The sequence below is a fragment of the Hevea brasiliensis genome, chromosome 7 (genome assembly GCF_030052815.1).
Source record: "Hevea brasiliensis isolate MT/VB/25A 57/8 chromosome 7, ASM3005281v1, whole genome shotgun sequence".
NCBI lineage: Eukaryota > Viridiplantae > Streptophyta > Magnoliopsida > Malpighiales > Euphorbiaceae > Hevea > Hevea brasiliensis.
This window is the reverse complement of record NC_079499.1, coordinates 95322716-95341146: the sequence shown is the minus strand read 5'-3', so window position 1 is coordinate 95341146 and position 18431 is coordinate 95322716. Positions and strand designations below refer to the sequence as shown.

General features: G+C 34.3%; 1 pseudogene; it reads left to right on the top strand.

Annotated features, from left to right (window-relative positions):
* LOC110643430 (cytochrome P450 81Q32-like) overlaps nucleotides 1-18431 on the top strand; it is a 35063-nt pseudogene that overhangs the window by 1639 nt on the left and 14993 nt on the right.

Genomic DNA, 18431 nt, shown 5'->3' with positions numbered 1-18431 from the left:
TTATCTATAAATAAAAACAAAGAGAGAATGAAGAGTAGAAGAGTGTAAGTATAGAGGAAAAAAAATATCGAGAGAGATATAAGAGAGGATAAAAAATAAATAAGTATGATAGAATTAACGTTGTTTAGATATAAAAAATAATTATGAAATTAAATATTTAATTGAATCAAATTATAAAAACTAACTAATTAATTTCAATAAAATAGAGAAATTAAATAATATGTTGATTAATATTAATTAAAAAAAAATAAATAAAATAAATAATTTAATTAAAAAAAAATATAAAAATTAAATAATATATATTTTAAAATATAAAAATTAAATAATTAATTTTATTCAAATATAAAAATTAAATAATAATTTATCATACAAAAAAATCTCCGCACAAATAAACATCAAATTATTGACACTCCACGTTTCAAAAGTTAATTAAATGAGGGGAAAAATAATAATAAAAATGTTGTTGTTTATTAGGCCCAACAGTTTGGATAATAGAATTTCTTCGCTCTGCTGTTTGTGGTTTTTCTCTTTGGGTGTGGCCCTATCTTTGGTTCAGCGTGAATCAAGTCTGGTGGCTTCGAGTCTACCGATCCTACACCGCTCAACCTTATTGGCTACCATCAACCTTCATCCATTACTTCTTCTAACCACCAAATTACTTGCCTTCTCTCTCTATCCTACCCCTTACCCACCACACTGCTCTAGCCTTATTCTCCACCTACCCTCATACCTGTTCTTTTCTTCACTTACCAAGATGTCAGATTTTGAAGATAATGTAAATGAGATTATCAACAAGGCTATGAGCCTTAACTGCACTGACACAGTTATTTAATTAACCACCGATTCAGGCAAAGATAGTCAAGAACAAAAATGATTGTTGGTGGGGAAACTTATCAAAGAAAAAGCCATTAGTATTAACACTATTAAGGCAGCCTTGTCCAAGTCTTGGGATACTAGAAGGGGTTCCGAGTAACTGCAAAAAGAAACAATATCTTCTTTTTCTCTTTTGAACATGAGGTGGATGCAAGATATGTGCTTGACAATAGGCCTTGGTCAGTATAGAATTAGCTTTCGTCCATAAGGGAATGGCTGCCAGATCAGTTCCTGGAAGAAATCACTTTCACACTCCACTTTTTGGATCCAGATATATGGCCTTCCACCAAACCAAATTAACATATAAAATGCTAGGATCATTGGTGAGCTCATTGGTAAGTAACAAGAAGCAGATTTCACTCATGAAGGCAACCTGGGATATTTGGACATGCTACGAATTCGGGTTTCAATACCTCTGCACAAACCCTTTCCTATGGGGTTTCAAAATCAAAAAAGAGATAGTAGTAAGCACTGGGTCCATTTCAAATTTGAAAAACTTCCCGACATTTGCTATGGTTGTGGCATCATAGGGCATTTGATGAAGAATTGTCCAAATCCTAAACCCCAACTTCTTGCTGGAAATACCTCTAACCCAAAATCTGGATATGGTTCTTGCCTTAAAGCCAACTCCTTGAACCACAAACCTGTAAAGACAATATCCCAAACTGAAATTATCCTAAACCCAGAACCCAAAACAAGTTTCATAGCACAACAGACACATTCGTCCATTACTCATACACCAACCAGTCAACCAATAGCCACCAATGTCTCCATTAGCCTTCTCATAAAAGACACCCCTCATCCAAACTAAGAACCAAGAAATCAAGATGGCCAAAATGCAACCATCCTTACCACTGGACATTTACATAGTACAAGTAAAAATGATGTTTTTACCTCTTCAAGCAAATCAATGATGGAGGGATTTAGCAAAAGCAAGGAAGCTCCAAACTATACTATTTTTGATAAATCTTGGGAGAATGTGCCAAAACCTGGTCCTCATATCATCTTTCGGTCAGAGCCCATTCCTCGAGATGAAATGTCAGCGTTCTTCTAGGAATTCCTAGCTATTTTGGGAATTCATCATGTCAACACTATTGCCTTCTTTAAGAAATATCCCTATTTGGTGGATCACTTCCAAACTATAACTTTTAATGTCCTGACAACTCAAGGCTCAAGGAAAACCCAATTCCCAGAGTGTGAATAGAACTCACCCTCCATTACCTTTGACAACAGCTCCTTTTTTTTTCACTGGTAAAGAGAAGTGCCTTTTTCCCCAAGAGGTACCAAACCCCAATGGGCTAGCCTCACAACATCCCTAAGACCATCAAGAGCTTTTCTCCTTTAAAACCAAACCACCTTTTGAATCGGGCCATAACTAAACAACTAAAGCCATCTTACCACCAAAGCCCAACCCAAAAGATACCCAAATTAATAGCTGGCCTCGAAGGAAGTAAACCATATCCAAAAATTGCCAACCCATAGCTATACCAAATGACAAGTCTCTTAGGCCTGAGGCTCTCATACCTTTGGATGACTTAATACATATTACAGCAGAGTTATTTCCACCGAAATCCACTAACACAATTACTGCCAAGGATCTATCTCTAAGAGCACCTGAAACTGAACAACCATTGAGGTTCAAATGGGAGAAGCTAGCCAAACAGCAAAATCACAATGATTATAGAGTGGTAATTACAGAGTTGGAAGCTAATGATGCTAGCAGAGGAAAAGAGGAACATGGAATAGAGAATCGCCTTCTGGTGAAGAGGAGCAGAAAGGGAACTGCTGAACTTGTATCTTCTAAAAAACCATGTTATGGTGTTGCATCCCCTGAATTGGTGGAGGAGGCCAGCTAAAAATAGCCCCAGGTGGATCAATGAAGTTCTTGTGCTTGAATTGTCAGGGTGTGGGGAACTCCTTGACAATTCACCACTTAAAAGGGTTGTGCCGAACCCATTCCCAGGCATGGTCTTCCTCATGGAAACAAAGAATAAGGAAGAAGTGGTTAGGAAGAAAATGCTTAGTTGTGGCTTTCACAATATGTTCCTAGTAAATCCTATAGGCCTATCGAGTGGTCTCTTTTTAGGTTTGAAGGATGATTGTATGATGCTCATTGTAAATTCTAAATCCTTCTTCATTCATGTAAGGTTTTAGGACCAAAGTTTACAAATGGAATGGGATTTACTCTTTTGTTATCTTAGTGCAGATGAGGGAGAAAGGAATGAGCAGTTTATCTATTTAATAAACTATAAGCAGAATATTAATAGGGTGGCATTATTTGCTAGTGATTTCAACTCTCTCCTATACCCTCATGAGAAATAAGGTGGGGAGAGAGTAAGAAATCATCAGACAGTCCATTTTCAAAATTGGATGAATGTAACACCCTCAATGAAACCATTCACATTTATTTATTGGTGTGACCGGTGTCGTCGGGGCAGTAGAGCGTTCGGAAAAATATTTAAACTAAAGTGAGGAACCATAATTAACTCAAATATTAATAAGAAAAATTTAGAAAAATTTTAGAAATAAAATACAACCAAGTTAAATGGCCAGAAGTTGCGGTTCTGCATTACTAAGAGCCTAGACAGGAGAAAAATTCATAAAATAATTTTTGGGACTCAGAGAAGGGTCATTGAGGTCCCTATGGCATTAGAATGCCAAGAAAATATTTAGAAAAATTTTTCAATTTTGACCCGTTAAGCCAAGCGGAGGGCATTTTGGTCATTTCGCCAGAGGCGATTTTAGCCGACTTGTCCAGTTAAGTAAATAATTATTATGATCTAAAATATGAATAAATATTGCTAAAAATTAAATTAAAAATGAATAGAAAAGAAAGAAAAAGAAAAAGACTTAAATCCTTAATTATGACATCACTATGATGTCATTTAAATGCCCTCCACTAATCACCATTCAACAACACAACAAAAATTATTTAAAAAGGGAAAAATGACAAATTAAGAAACCATTTTCTGGTTTCTTCTTCTTCCAAAGCCGTGACCCTCTCTTCCACTCCCTCCATAAAAATTTTCTTTCACTACTTCCATTTCTCATGAATTTCCACTACTAAACCCTAGACACCTTTCATTAAAGCTTGTCCATACCTCTTGGGAAAGTATTTGGCAGCCTAGAAAAGGAAAGAAAGTAAAGTTTAAGTTTGGAAAATTCTGCCCTACAAGAGGTTAGTGCTTACTTATGCAAATATTTCTTTATTTCCATGTTAGGGACTTGAATTTGGTATGAAATTGTAAATTAAATGGACTAAAACTCATGTGTATGTATACCATGAATTTTGGCAGCCCTAAGGAAGGAATGAATTTGATTGTTTTAATGGACTTAGAATGAATTAGAGATTATGTTTAAAGTGTGTATATATATATATATATATATATATATATATATATATATATATATATATATAAGGAATGAAAGAGTTAACTAAGGTGTGTGGTGTGAACCTTGAATTTGAGCTAGGGTTTGGGAGTGAAATTTAGATTTGGCTTATGAAGTGGTAAGTAAACATTATAATGGTCAATTAGTGACCATTTGAGGTAAGTTGACCATAATTTCAAGAGATTTAGAGTAATACAAATCGAATTGGTGGGTGACTAGTGAGTCTGCAGCAAGGATTTGGGAGTCCAGCCTATTTGGATTGCCATATCTTTGGCTGTGTAGGTTCAATTGGTGTTTGGCCAATTGGACATGAAACTAGACATATAATGGCACAATTTTTCTGAAGAAACCATGCCCAAAAGACCAAAGCAAGTGGACCAAAAGTTGGCCCCAATCCGGATACCTAAGCAGAGAATGACCAAATGAACAGTATTCATTTGGCCATAACTCACTGTAAAATGGTCCATTTGACCTGAAATTTTTACAGCAACAAGATAAGATATAGAAAAAAAACTTTCATGAAGAAACCTACCCCAAATTATGACTAGAACCTGTCCAACAAGGCACTCGATCTTTGTTCATTGTCTTTGTATCCCCGTTTCTCATCAGATTGTAGATTTGGTAAATTCTGCGCTTTCCAATCCAGCTGGCCCCGTGGTTTTGGACCATATTTGAGCTACAAAACTCCAAATGGAGTGATTCAAAAAAATTAAACTAGACAAAATAAGAAACAACTTTCATGTTTACCATTTCCTCAAATTTCCATCCCTAATGGAATAGTAAATTTATGGTACAAAAGCGAAAATTCTGCCCCTTAGTGCTAAGTTTGGAAATGGATTTGGTGATTAATTCCAACAAGTTTTAAATGCAAAATGTGGTACATTGGGAGTGTTAAAACCAATACACCTATTTTCTATTCAAAAGTCAACATTTTTATTGACTAATGAAGTGAATAGTAACACCAAAACTTGAAATTCACAAATTGAAGAATTTTAAAGTATCAAATGCCCTAGTATACCTAACAAGATTGGTTTGGATAGTTTGGCATGCCAATAGGTAGCGATCGCACATGACATTATGCCATTCTGTGATTTTATGGCTTTTAGCCATTTTGATATTGTGTTGAGACTTGGCCTCGTGCCTAATATTATTTACAATTGTTAGTCGCTTCATTACTACAGGGAGATACATATGTGACCGATGGTGTGACCAAGGTACTTGATACCAGTGCCAATTTACCCGTTTATCCCAAATGCCCAAAGATAGGTTACTTGGGCAACCAAATGAATGAAAATGGACAAAGTTAAAGAAATAAATGAATATAACAAATACAAAACAAATAAGACATATACATTCAATACATATTTATTTTCTGCTATTTTCTTTTATTTTATTATTGCACCACTAAGCATCATTGCTTAGCGCGTTGCTTTGCCACGCGAAAGTTCGAGAATCTGATCGTGAGCCATGGGTGAGTCCATCCTGTGACTCTGCATTGTGTCCGTATCACCTCACCCTCCACAGTGCATTGGTAGGGCACTAGGTTTCATTTTGGTATTTTGTAACTAATTTTTTTTTTATTTTCTTATATGTATTTGGATTTATGTAATGTATTTTGATGTTCATTTAAATAATGAAAATTGTGTTGGTGAATGGAAAATGTGAATATCTATCTGTGAATTGTACTTGATTATCACATTAGATGAATGATTGAGAAATGAAATTGAAAATGTTGAGATTTTGATATTGGAGTTTGAGAGTGATGAGATACGAATATTGAAAGTGTTTTTCACAGGTTCCGAAGAACTATTTTCTCCATTTTTAGCCGGTACTCTGCTGGATTTTCTTTAAAATTTTCGGAACCTCAAATAAATAATAATTTCGATAAATGGCTTAAATAAATTATATTTCATAAACTATATTCAAAACTATGATAAAAATTGATTAAGGTAAAATAGAGTGTGCCGATACACCGTGTGACATTGCTTACTCGGATATTCTGTACACGGGTAAGGGGTGTCACAATGAATGCCTTTTCTTTAATTGACTTGGGTTTTGTTGGTCCTTCTTACATATGGAATAACATGTGTCATGGGAACAATCACATTAAAGAAAGAATTAACAAGGGTTATGCAACTACTGCTCTGCTCTTTCATTAGTAGCACATTATGGTTCATCATTTACAGGACAAGGGGTCTGACCACCGTCCTATCCTTATTGATATGGACCCATCCTTTCCCGAGGCTAAACATCAATTTTATTTTGATAAGAGATGGACCAGGATTGTGACACCCTTACAGCACAAGATACCGAGTAAGTAATGCCACCATGTGTCTGGCACACTCTAATATACCTTAATTAATTTATATCATGCTTTTGGATATAATTTATGAAACATACTTTATTTAAGCCATTTAGCAAAATTTTTATTTATTTGAGGTTCCGAAATTTTATAGAAAATCGGCTAAAAATGGAGAAAAGCTTCTTGAACTGTTAAAAACACTTCCAATAACAAATTTATTCATTCTCAACTCCAATATCATCACTAAACTCAATATCAAGATCTCAACAATTTTTCAATTTGTGTCTCAACGACCTTTTCATTTCTCAAACATCCCTTTCTCAGGGTTCTCATATATAAACAACAATTAAATACTCAAATTACTTCCATACATAACCATAAATCTTTATTATTTACATGAACCTCAAAATACATTACATAAATCCCAAATATATATGAGAAAATAAAAATTAATTACAAAATGACAAAATGACATCTAGTGCCCTACCAATGCACTGCAGGTGACGAGGTGACACGGACATGCGTAAATCGCAGGATGGACTCACCCCTCTGCGGTTTCATCGGGCTCACGATCTGTATCTCCAGTACCTACGCGTGGCAAAAGCAACGCGCTAAGCAATAATGCTTAGTGGTGCAATAATAAAATAAAACAAAATAGCAAGAAAATAAGTATATAGTGAATGTGTATGATTCATTTGTTTAGTATGGTTATATATACATTAATTCAGTAACTTTGTTCACTTTCATTCATTTGGTTGCCCAAGTAACCTACACTAGACATCGGATGGATAATAAACCGCACCGGGTATCTAGTACGCCGGGCCGTCACACCATTGGTCACATATGCATCTCCCGGCAGGCAAAAGCTAAACTACCAAGGTAGAATAATTTCGAGCACAAGGCCAAATCTCAATGCAAAGTCGAATGGCTAAAAGCTATGAAATCACGAACGGCATATTGCCATGTGCGATCTTGCTAACCCTATTGGCATGCCAAACTATCCAAACCAATCTTGTTAGGTATACTAGGGCATTTGAAACTTTTAAATTCTTCAATTTGTGCATTTCAAGTTTTGGTGTCACTATTCACCTCATTGGTCAACAAAAATGTTGACTTTTGGATAGAAAATAGGTGTATTGGTTTTAACACCCCAAACATACCACATTTTGTATTTAAAACTTGTTGGAATTGATTGCCATTTCCATTTCTAACTTAAAACCAAGAGGGCAGAAAATTTCAGTTTTGGAGCATAAGTTTACTGCTCTATTGCACACTGTTACAGTTGAAATTTGAAGAAATGGCAAATATGAAAGTTGTTCCTTATTTTGTCTAGTTGAATTTCCTTTTTTGAATCACTCCATTTGGAGTTTTGTAGCTCCAGATATGGCCCAAAAACCCAAGCTGGCCGGATTGCCAATCTGCAGAAATTACCATATCTACAGTAACATGAACAGTGACTGCCACTGCCATTTGGGTTAGGTTCTGGCCATAATTTGGGGTAGGTTCCTTCATGAAAGTTGTTTGTCTATGTCTTAACTTGTTTCTGTAAAAATTTCAGGTCAATTGACCATATCTACAGTGAGTTATGGCCAAATGAACAGTTACTGTTCATTTGGTCAATTCTGCAGAATCAGTTGCAGGGTATCCGGATTGGGGCCAAGTTTTGGTCCTCTTGCTTTGGTCTTTTGGGCATGGTTTCTTCAGCAAAAATGTGCCATTATAAGCCTAGTTTCATGTCCAATTGGCCAAACACCAATTGGACTAACACAGCCAAAGTTATGGCTTTGTAATTGGACTGAAATTTCAGTCCATTTGCTGCTGTCCTAGGGCAGCTTACACCTTGACTTTGCCATACCATTTTTCAGTCCAAATTGTGGTCAACATACCTCAAATGGTCACTTATTGACCATTAGATTGTTCTTTAACAGTTTAATAAGCCAAGTCAATTTTTTTCTTCTCAAAACCCTAATGTCCAATGCCATTTACCCATAAACCTCAATTAGCACCCTAACTCAACATCCATGCATATTCACACCTTAAACACCATTTCTAGCTCACTTTAAGTCCATTAAAACAATCAAAACCATTCCTCTATTAGGGCTGCCGAATTCTTTGGTGGACATACACATGAATTTGTTTCATTTATTTCACAATTTCTCATCCATTACAAGCCTCAATCATGGAATTAATGAGTTTTAACTACATACATGCACTAACCTCTTGTAGGGAGATTTTTCTCAAGCTCAAAACTTCACTTTCCTTCTTCTTCTTGGCTGCCAAAAGCTTCCCCAAGTGATATGGTCAAGGTTTAATGAAAGGGGTTAGGGAAATATGGTGGAAATGATGGAAATCTAAAGCTTGAAAAAGCTTTAATGGAGGGTGGCTATGGGACTAGGGTTTCGGCTGCATGAGGAAGGGGGGTGGCTGCTGCAATTTTTGGTTATTTAGTCTTCATTTAGTCTTTTTATTAGTTAGTCAATTGATGGCTTAATTGTGATTGGTCAAAATTTTCTTAATGACATCACCATGATGTCATAAATAAGCTTTTTCCTCATTTTCTTTCCTTTCCTCCACTACTCATTTTCAATTTAATTTCTAGTAATGTTTCTTCATATTTTATGTCATATTAATTATTTACTCAACTGGACAAGTTGGCCAAAAATCACCTCTGGGCGAAATGACCAAAATGCCCTCCGTTTGGCTTAACGGTCAAAATTGTCTCACAGATTGAAAAATTTTTCTAGGTATTTTCTTGGCATTCTAATGCCATGGGAACCTCAGTAATCTTTCTCTGGAGTCCAAAAAATTATTTTATAATTTTTTCCCCTGGTCTACAGCTACTCGTTGCGAAGCTTAACTTCCTCTCAGTTACCCATCGCTTGGGCACCTCTGCTTAACTCGGTTGTATTTTATTCCTAAAATTTTTACTAAATTTTTCTTATTAATATTTGAGTTAATTATGATTTCCGACTTTAGTTTAAATATTTTTCCGGACGTTCTAGCTGTCCGGACCGACACCGGTCACCGAAACAGTAGAATGTACGGAGTTGGTACAGGGAGGGTGTTACAAGGATGCTAGAAGCTTACAATGTCATCTCTTCGGCCTGGAATATGCAATGCAATGGGTCAGGTATATATCAGACTTACTCAAAACTGAAGGAATGTACGCATGCTCTTGTTAAGTGGAACGAAACTAGAATTCATATTTCTAACATCATAATTCATCAATTACAATCTGATTTAGAAAATGTTAAAATTCAATTGTATGGTATACGGTAAAAATTAAAAACATTAAGGATGAGCTTGTGGTTGAAATTAACAGAGAAGAGCAGTATTGGGTGCAAAAGGTAAGACAAAATTGGCTTCACCTTGGTGATAGAAACACCTCTTTCTTTCATGTCAAAGTAATTCAGAGAAAGAAGCGCAATTTTATTTATGGCCTAAAAGACAGAAAGGGCATATGGAGACACTCTTTTGTTGATATTACGGATATTGCAGTGGATTATTTTGCTGACATATATTCCACCCTGTTAGTAGTATGCCATAGAGCATATCATTTTGTATGTATCTTGTACATATTTTATTAATAAAAGGTAATTTTACTTTTTCATTTACATAATGTATTTATGTGTAATAGAAAAGGTCCATTGATATTTTGTTAGAAATTCTATTCTTAAGTTGTTAAGAATATGAGTGACAGTATTTCTAGCACAAAGTATCATAAATTGGTTCACAATCAAGGATACTTCACAAAGGACATGACTTATCCAGAAAGATTGTAATCATTTTTTTTCCCAAAGTATTTATATGAGATATAAATAAGATGGAGTGGTGAGTCTCATGCCACATAACAAACATGATAGGCACTTATACTTGATAAGTAGGCCAAACCAGTGATGCTTATGACAAGCACATGGAGTTTACTCTTGTCAATGCATTATCATATATCATATCAGTGCATATAATCTTTAGACCTGAGATAACATAGTTATCTCGTATATAGGTGGTTTGAGTTTGATACTGCTTTCATACTTGTATTGTGTATGGGTATATGGGCATGTGTTGGCTCCTACTAGTTATATATGGAGATAGGTGTTGATCAAAATGGAATCCGTTACCCTAAGTAAATAGAGATAAAATCCTATGTTCATTTAATTGTTCTTGATATTTCAAGTTCCTGGCCAGGACAGACAGATTTAGTCAGAAAAGAGTTTTTGATAAGAAAATCTAATTAATCAAGAACTGGAATTAAAAGAGAACATAATGTTCATAGCAAATGGGATTTGACATTAACCATGACTCCAGCTCAAATTGGGATTTTATAACGGAGAGATTCTAGTGCATGGCAACATATGATTAAAGGTTCATTTAAGGCATTCCTTATTACTGATTGGGTGGCCATGACATACTATGCTAGGTGTCAACTATGGTCTATGAGATGCCTGAAATGATTTAGAGAAATCATTTACGGTAAGAAAGAGTTTTAATGATATTAAGAGTTAATATCATTTCTCATTGCCAATAAATAATGAGCCTAGTAAGTCACATATCTACACAAGCTAATCACCATTTAAAATGTGATTTAATTGATTAATTAAATAGTTTAATTAATTAATTAAAGAGGTTTGGTTTGCAATAAGATTGCAAAGTCCCTAGCATGACTTGAAACCAAATTTAGGTTATTGGATGTATAGTATAAATTAAATTTATATTTAATTTGATTAAATATAAATTTAATTATTAGAAATTAATTAATAGAGATTAATTAATTAATTAATTTATATTTGATATAAATTGATTTAAAGAGGAGAAATTATAATTTTGGGTTGAGAACTCAAATTAAAAGGCAAGGGCAAATTAGTCTTTTCACATGGTGACATGTGGCACCATGAGATGGTGACACATGGCACCATATGATCTTGTCACTTGTCTTCCTATGATGGAAGACCACATGTTATGATTTAAATGGAGCTTGACACTTGGCTTTATAAGATTAAATTAAATAATAACAAGATGAGATCTTGTGATAACATGTGGCAAGGGAGTTAGTGAGGATTTTGACCTAAGTATATAAAGAAAAGTTATAAAGGAAAAATCACTCCTCTCTTTTTCTCTCAAGTTGGACAGCAACTTGGTCTCTTCTTTTTCTCTTCAATTTCTCAATTGATTCAAGGAACAAACTTTGATTTCTCTTGAATTAAAATTATTATAAAGTGTTTCTAACTCCTAATACATTCACACAACCTCCACAAAGCAAAATCCCATCTTAAAATTGGTTGACAAGGCTTGAGAAGCGAATCTAGGGGCTGCCATTGCAACTTTGGTGTGTTCTTGTGGTGACAAACTAGAGGGACAACATTTGGAGTCCTAAGAACATTCTAAGAGGCTTCAATTGTGCATCAAGAGGTTAGTACCTAAAAATCCCTCTTTTAGTTAGGTTTAATTGAATTAAATGTTAATTCATAATCTTTAATGGCAAATGAAATTTTAATGCATGCTTAAATATGTTTTGGTATGCAATTGGGCATTGAAAATTGATTAGGATCATAAGACACTTGGTATGGTGCATGTAACCTTAGAAATAATTTTTGAAGTTCAAGGTTCTAATGCCCTTTATTCATACTTCCACTCCTTCAATTGGTATCAGAGCTACTATATTTGCCATTAAAATTGTTTATGAGGTTTAATTGTGTGATTCGATCAAATTTGGATTGATTTGAAGCTAGTTTGGGTGCTCACCATAGGCGATTTGGGCGAGATACACACCCCAAGGGTGTGTTGATTTTTTGGGCTTGGTTTTTGAGCCCATTATGCAATTATTGTATATCTTAAGGCCCATAATTAAGCCCATACCTAATTAAATTATTTAATTAGAAATTTTAGTCACAATTAATTTTTTGAAAATTATTTTCAAGGTATTAAATTTGGAAAAAGTTTCTAAATTTAAAATTATTTGAATGAGATTCAAATTTAATTTTGGTTGAATATGTGATATTCAATTTAATTTTTAGTATGTATATTTTATTTAATTATTAAATTTTAATATACATGATGGATGATCATGGACAATAAAATACCAATGTGATTGAATTTATTTCTTTTATTTTTCTTTGGGATGTAAATTAATTAATTTTATTTTAGTGGCATGTATTATAAATGTTGTAATAATTTAGGTTGTAATTTCATTTATTTGAGGACTTTAAAGTCCATATTCTTGTAAACTTGCCTTAGTATGCCAAGGATGACAATGTAATTAAATTACAAGAAGAACAAGGAGGTCAAGAGCATTGGTGGGACCAGGGGGAGGAAATCAAGATCAAGGGTTGATTATGTACTCCTTCAGAACTCTTATAAAATGAATGAATGAAATACACCTAGGAATGCCCTGATTCAATTCTTGGTGGCTCAAAATTGAATCTCTTAGAAAGTCCATGATCATACCATATTATTTGTTTATCCATGTATGCATGAGATGTGTATGAATGTATGCAAGTATATGATATATGCATGCAAATTGGATAATGTGCAAAGTGAGATCACAATAGTAATTAAGTCGATCACAAAATCTTCCAAACAAATGATTAAGTTAAAAATGGTATAATTAAAGTAATTATACCATGGCCTTCCATTAAGGTAATTATTTTAAGAAATTTTAAATACTTGCATGTGATGCATTTATTTAAGAGATTTTCTTAAGAATAATTGTTAAGCATAAGATGTTGTAAATATGTAAATAGTTGGTGGCCAATAATGGATGTGCCTGAGGACATTAAAATTATTTGCATGTTTACTGGCTTAATGTGATCAACTTAACTAATGCAAGATAAATCAATAATGGATGTGCTTGAGATTTTGAGCATTAGGGGCTAAATAAATGATTGAGCCTCACATGAAATGTGATGGAAAATGAGTTGCTCACTTATAGTTTATTGTAATTCCAATAATGGATGTGCCTGAGGATGATCAATAAGACTATAAGAATTCAATCACCCACTAGAAATCCATCCAACTAGGATTTCTGTTTCCTACTTTAGAAGTGTAGGATTCGCCAAGTTAGTGGGAGGAAAATTTTGATTAAAAGACCATACTCATTTTGGTTAATTACTTGATACATTTACTAATTAATCTAGTTATTTTTTGCAGTTAATTTTTCTGATAATAGTGAGCACACAACAACCACCACCATCCAATATCCTTGCGAGCATACTTGATTACAATAGGTTGACGGGACCTAATCTTTCTGATTGGCTTAGAAATTTAAAACTTGTCCTGAACCTAGAATGTATTGGGTATGTTTTAGACTTAAAGGTTCCTAGTTCCTTACCTCCAAAGGCCACTCAAGAGGAACTAGACACTTTGGATAAGTGGAAGGAGCATAATACGAGAGCCAAATATTACATGCTTACTTCTATGACTAATAAGTTACAAAAGCAGCATGAAAATATGCAGAATGTAAGTGTGATCCTCCTTCACCTGCAAGAGTTGTATGGTGAGCACAATAGGAATGCTAGGTATGAGATATCTAGACAACTATTTTGCATGAGGATGTCTGAGGGATAGAATGTAGGAGATCATATCCCCAAGATGATTCGGCTTATTGAGCAGCTGGAACATCTTGATTTTCACATGGATATCCAACTGCAGACAGATCTGATCCTTCAGTCCCTGCCTGAGTCATTTGGGAATTTTGTGACAAATTTTCATAAGACAAAGCAAGAGTGTACTTTGGCTGGGTTGCTTAACATGCTGGTTATTGCCCAAAAGAATATGCCGAGCAATAAAGGAAAAGAGGTGGCTTTGATTGCATCTTCTTCTTCTACTGGAAAGTACAAAAAGAAGAAGGGCAATAAGAATAAGAAACCTTAAATTCTTGGACCTTCCAAGAAGATAGCCAAACAGAAGGGCAAGACCAAAGCTGACAAAGGTAAGGGAAAGTGTTTCCACTGCCAGAAGGATGGGCACTGAAAAAGGAACTGCCCAAAGTATCTTGCTTCTCTGAAGGACAAGAAGGATAGACCTTTAGAAGGTATGTCTGTGTCTTGTTATTTAGATTCTGATGATACTCATAGTTCATCTACAGCTTGGGTTTTAGATACTGGTGCAAGTTCTCATATTACTTTTGATATGCAGGAACTAGTAAGTAGTAGCAGCTTGCAGTTACGAGATATTAGACTCTGGATTGGCAATGGCTCAACTGTTGAAGCTTTAACCATAGGATCTAAATATTTATATATGAAAGGACATGTTTTGTATTTAAATAATGTTTTGCATGTATCTGATGCTTTTAAGAACATTATTTCTATATCTAGTTTGACTAGAAATGACTATGAATTTCAGTTCACAAATGATGTTTGCAATATTTATTTTGAAAATAAATATGTTGGCTCGGGTTATATGCATGATGGACTTTATTATTTAGATAATAATGTTAAATACAAATCTAATGCAAGCAATCTAAATGAATGAAATGCCATGATGAAAATCAACTCAAGTTCAAAATATATTTGACACTTAAGATTAGGTCATGTTGCTGAAGATAGGATTGCAAAGCTGGAGAAAATGGGGATTTTATCCTCATTAGATTTTGAACCTACTCCAACTTGTGAATCCTATCTTCAAGGCAAAATGACTAGATCACCTTTTGTTGGATAGGGGTTAAGAGCTAAAAATATTTTGGAACTTATACATAGTGATGTATGTGGTCCATTTAAGGAAATGGCTAGAGGCGGTTTTCATTACTTTATTACCTTCACTGATAATAAATCAAGGTTTGGGTATTTGTATTTGATAAAATACAAACATGATTCATTTGAAAAGTTCAAAGAATTTAAATCTGAAGTAAAAAATCAAACAGGAAAAAATATTAAAATGAAGGAGTTGAAGCATGGTAATTGGTGAATTGGAGCATTGAATTTCAAAATTTTTCTTCTAGGGTTTCATGCATCATGCCACATCTCTTATGTGCTGAATTAACTTCAATGCTCAATTACATATTAAAACACTTTTAATATGTATTAGGATCTTAATTTGCCATTTAAGATTGTGAATTAACAAATTAATTCAATTAAACCCTAATTTAAAAGAGAAATTTGGGCACTAACTTCTTTGATGCAATATGGATACAATTGACACCTTTAGGAAGCTCCTAGGACTCCAAGTGTTATCTCTCTAGCTTGTCCACACCAAGATCACCAATGGCAGCCCCCAATTTTACTTCTCAAGCCTTTGCCAAGTAATTATAATTTGGGGTTTGCTTTAGAGAGGTTATATGTATGTATAGGATACTAGAAATAATTTCTAACAATTTTAATTCAAAGGGAATGGATGATTTCTCTTTGAATTGTTGAAGAAAGCAAGAAGAGGGAGAGGGAGAGTGGCTGCCACACCTTTTAGAGAATGAAGAATGATAAATTAATTTTTCTTTCTTTCCCTTTTATAATTAGGTGAAAAATCACTTACACCCTTTGCCACATGTCATCACCAGATTGCATCTTATTTTTAATTGACTTAACTCATTAAGCCAAGTGTCAAAGCTAGACTTAATCTTGACTTTGATCATCTTGCATGATAGGAAGACAAATGGCAAACTTATATGGTGCCATGTGTTACTATCTCATGGCGTCACATGTCATCATGTGAAATAACCAAATTACCCTTATGTTTTAATTTTGAGTTCTCAACCCAAAATCATTATTTCTGCTCTTCTAATCAATTTATATCAAATATAAATTAATTAATTTCTCACAATTAAATTCATATTTAAACACTTTAAATATAAATTTAACTTATACTATACATCCAACAACCTAGATTTGGTTTAAAGCCATGCTAGGGACTTTGCAATCTCATTGCAAACCAAACCTATTTAATTAATTAATTAAACTCTTTAATTAATCAATCAAATCACACTTAACTTGATGATTAACTTGTGTATGTGTGTGACTCACTAGGCTCATCACTAATTGGCAATGAGAAATGATATTAACTCTTAATATCATTAGAACTCTTTCTTACCATAAATGATTTCTCTAAATCATTTCAGGCATCTCATAGACTATGGTTGATATATAGCATAGTATGCCATGGCCGCCCAATCAGTAATAAGGAATATCTTAAATGAACCTTTAATCATATGTTACCATGCACTAGAATCTCTTCGTTACAAAATCCCAATTCGAGCTGGAGTCATGGTTAATGTCAAACCCCATTTGCTATGAAGATTATGTTCTCTTTTAATTCCAGTTCTTGATTAATTAGATTTTCTTATCAGAAATTCTTTTCTAACTAAATTTGTCTGTCCTGGCCAGGAACTTGAAACATCAAGAACAATTAAATGAACATAGGATTTTATCCATATTTACTTGAGATAACGGATTCCATCTTGATTAACACCTATCTCCATATATAACTAGTAGGAGCCAACACATGCCCATATACTCATACATAGTACAAGTATGAAAGTAGTATCAAACTCAAACCACCTATATGCAACATAACTGTGTTATCTCAGGTCTAAAGATTATATGCACTGATATGATATATGACAATGCATTAACAAGAGTAAACTCCATGTGCTTGTCATAAGTGTCACTGGTTCGGCCTACTTATCATGTATAAGTGCCTATCATGTTTGTTATGTGGCATGAGACTCACCACTCCATCTTATTGATATCTCATATAAATACCTTGGGAACAAACATGATTATAATCTTTCTGGATAAGTTATGTCCTTTGTGAAGTATCCTCGATGTGAACCAATTTATGATACTTTGTACTAGAAATACTATCACTCATATTCTTAACAACTTAAGAATAGAATTTCTAACAAAATATCAATAGACCTTTTTTATTACACATAAATACATTATGTAAATCGAAAAGTGAAATTACCTTTTATTAATAAAATATATACAAGATACATACAAAATTATATGCTCTAGGGCATACTACTAGCAATCTCCCACTAGCACTAGAGTCATTCATTACAGTATCTTAGACCCATCTTCTCAAGATGTCGGTCTAACTGAGCTTGTGACATAGGCTTCGTGAATGGATTAGCTGGATTTTCAGCTAATGCTATTTTCTGCATGGCTATATCGCCTCGCCTAACTATCTCTTTGATAATGTGGTAACACCTTTCCATGTGTTTGGATTTCAGGTGAGACCGGGGTTCCTTGGCCTGTATGACCGCTCCATTGTTGTCACAGTAAGGAGGAATTGCTAACTTAATGGAAGGAACTACTATAAGTTCTGTCACGAACTTTTTTATCCAAACAGCCTCTTTTGCAGCATCCATCTGATGCAGCAATGTACTCGACCTCTGTAGTGGAATCAGCAGTCATACTCTGTTTGAAACTCTTCCAACTGACTGCACCTTCATTACAAATGAACACAAGCCCAGAGATAGACTTTCTATCATTGACATCTGATTGAAAATCAGAATCAGTATAACCATCCAATTGCAAGTCACCACCTCCATAAATTAAGAATAAATCCTTAGTTCTTCTCAAGTACTTAAGGATATTCTTGACAGCTATCCAGTGTTCCAAACCTAGATTGGATTAAAACCTGCTAGACAAACTAACAGCATATGCGATATCGGGCATAGTACACATCATTGCATACATCAAACTTCTAATAGCCAAAGCATATGGAATCCTGACCATTTTATCTCTTTCTTCAGGTGTCTTTGGAGACATCTCTTTAGAAAGGTAGATACTATGTCTCACTGGTAACAATCCTCTATTGGAATCAAGCATGTTAAACCTCTTTAATACCTTTTCCAAGCATAGACTTTGGGATAAACTAATTATTCTTTTCGCTCTATCTCTATAGATGCAAATTCCAAGAATATAGGTTGCCTCCC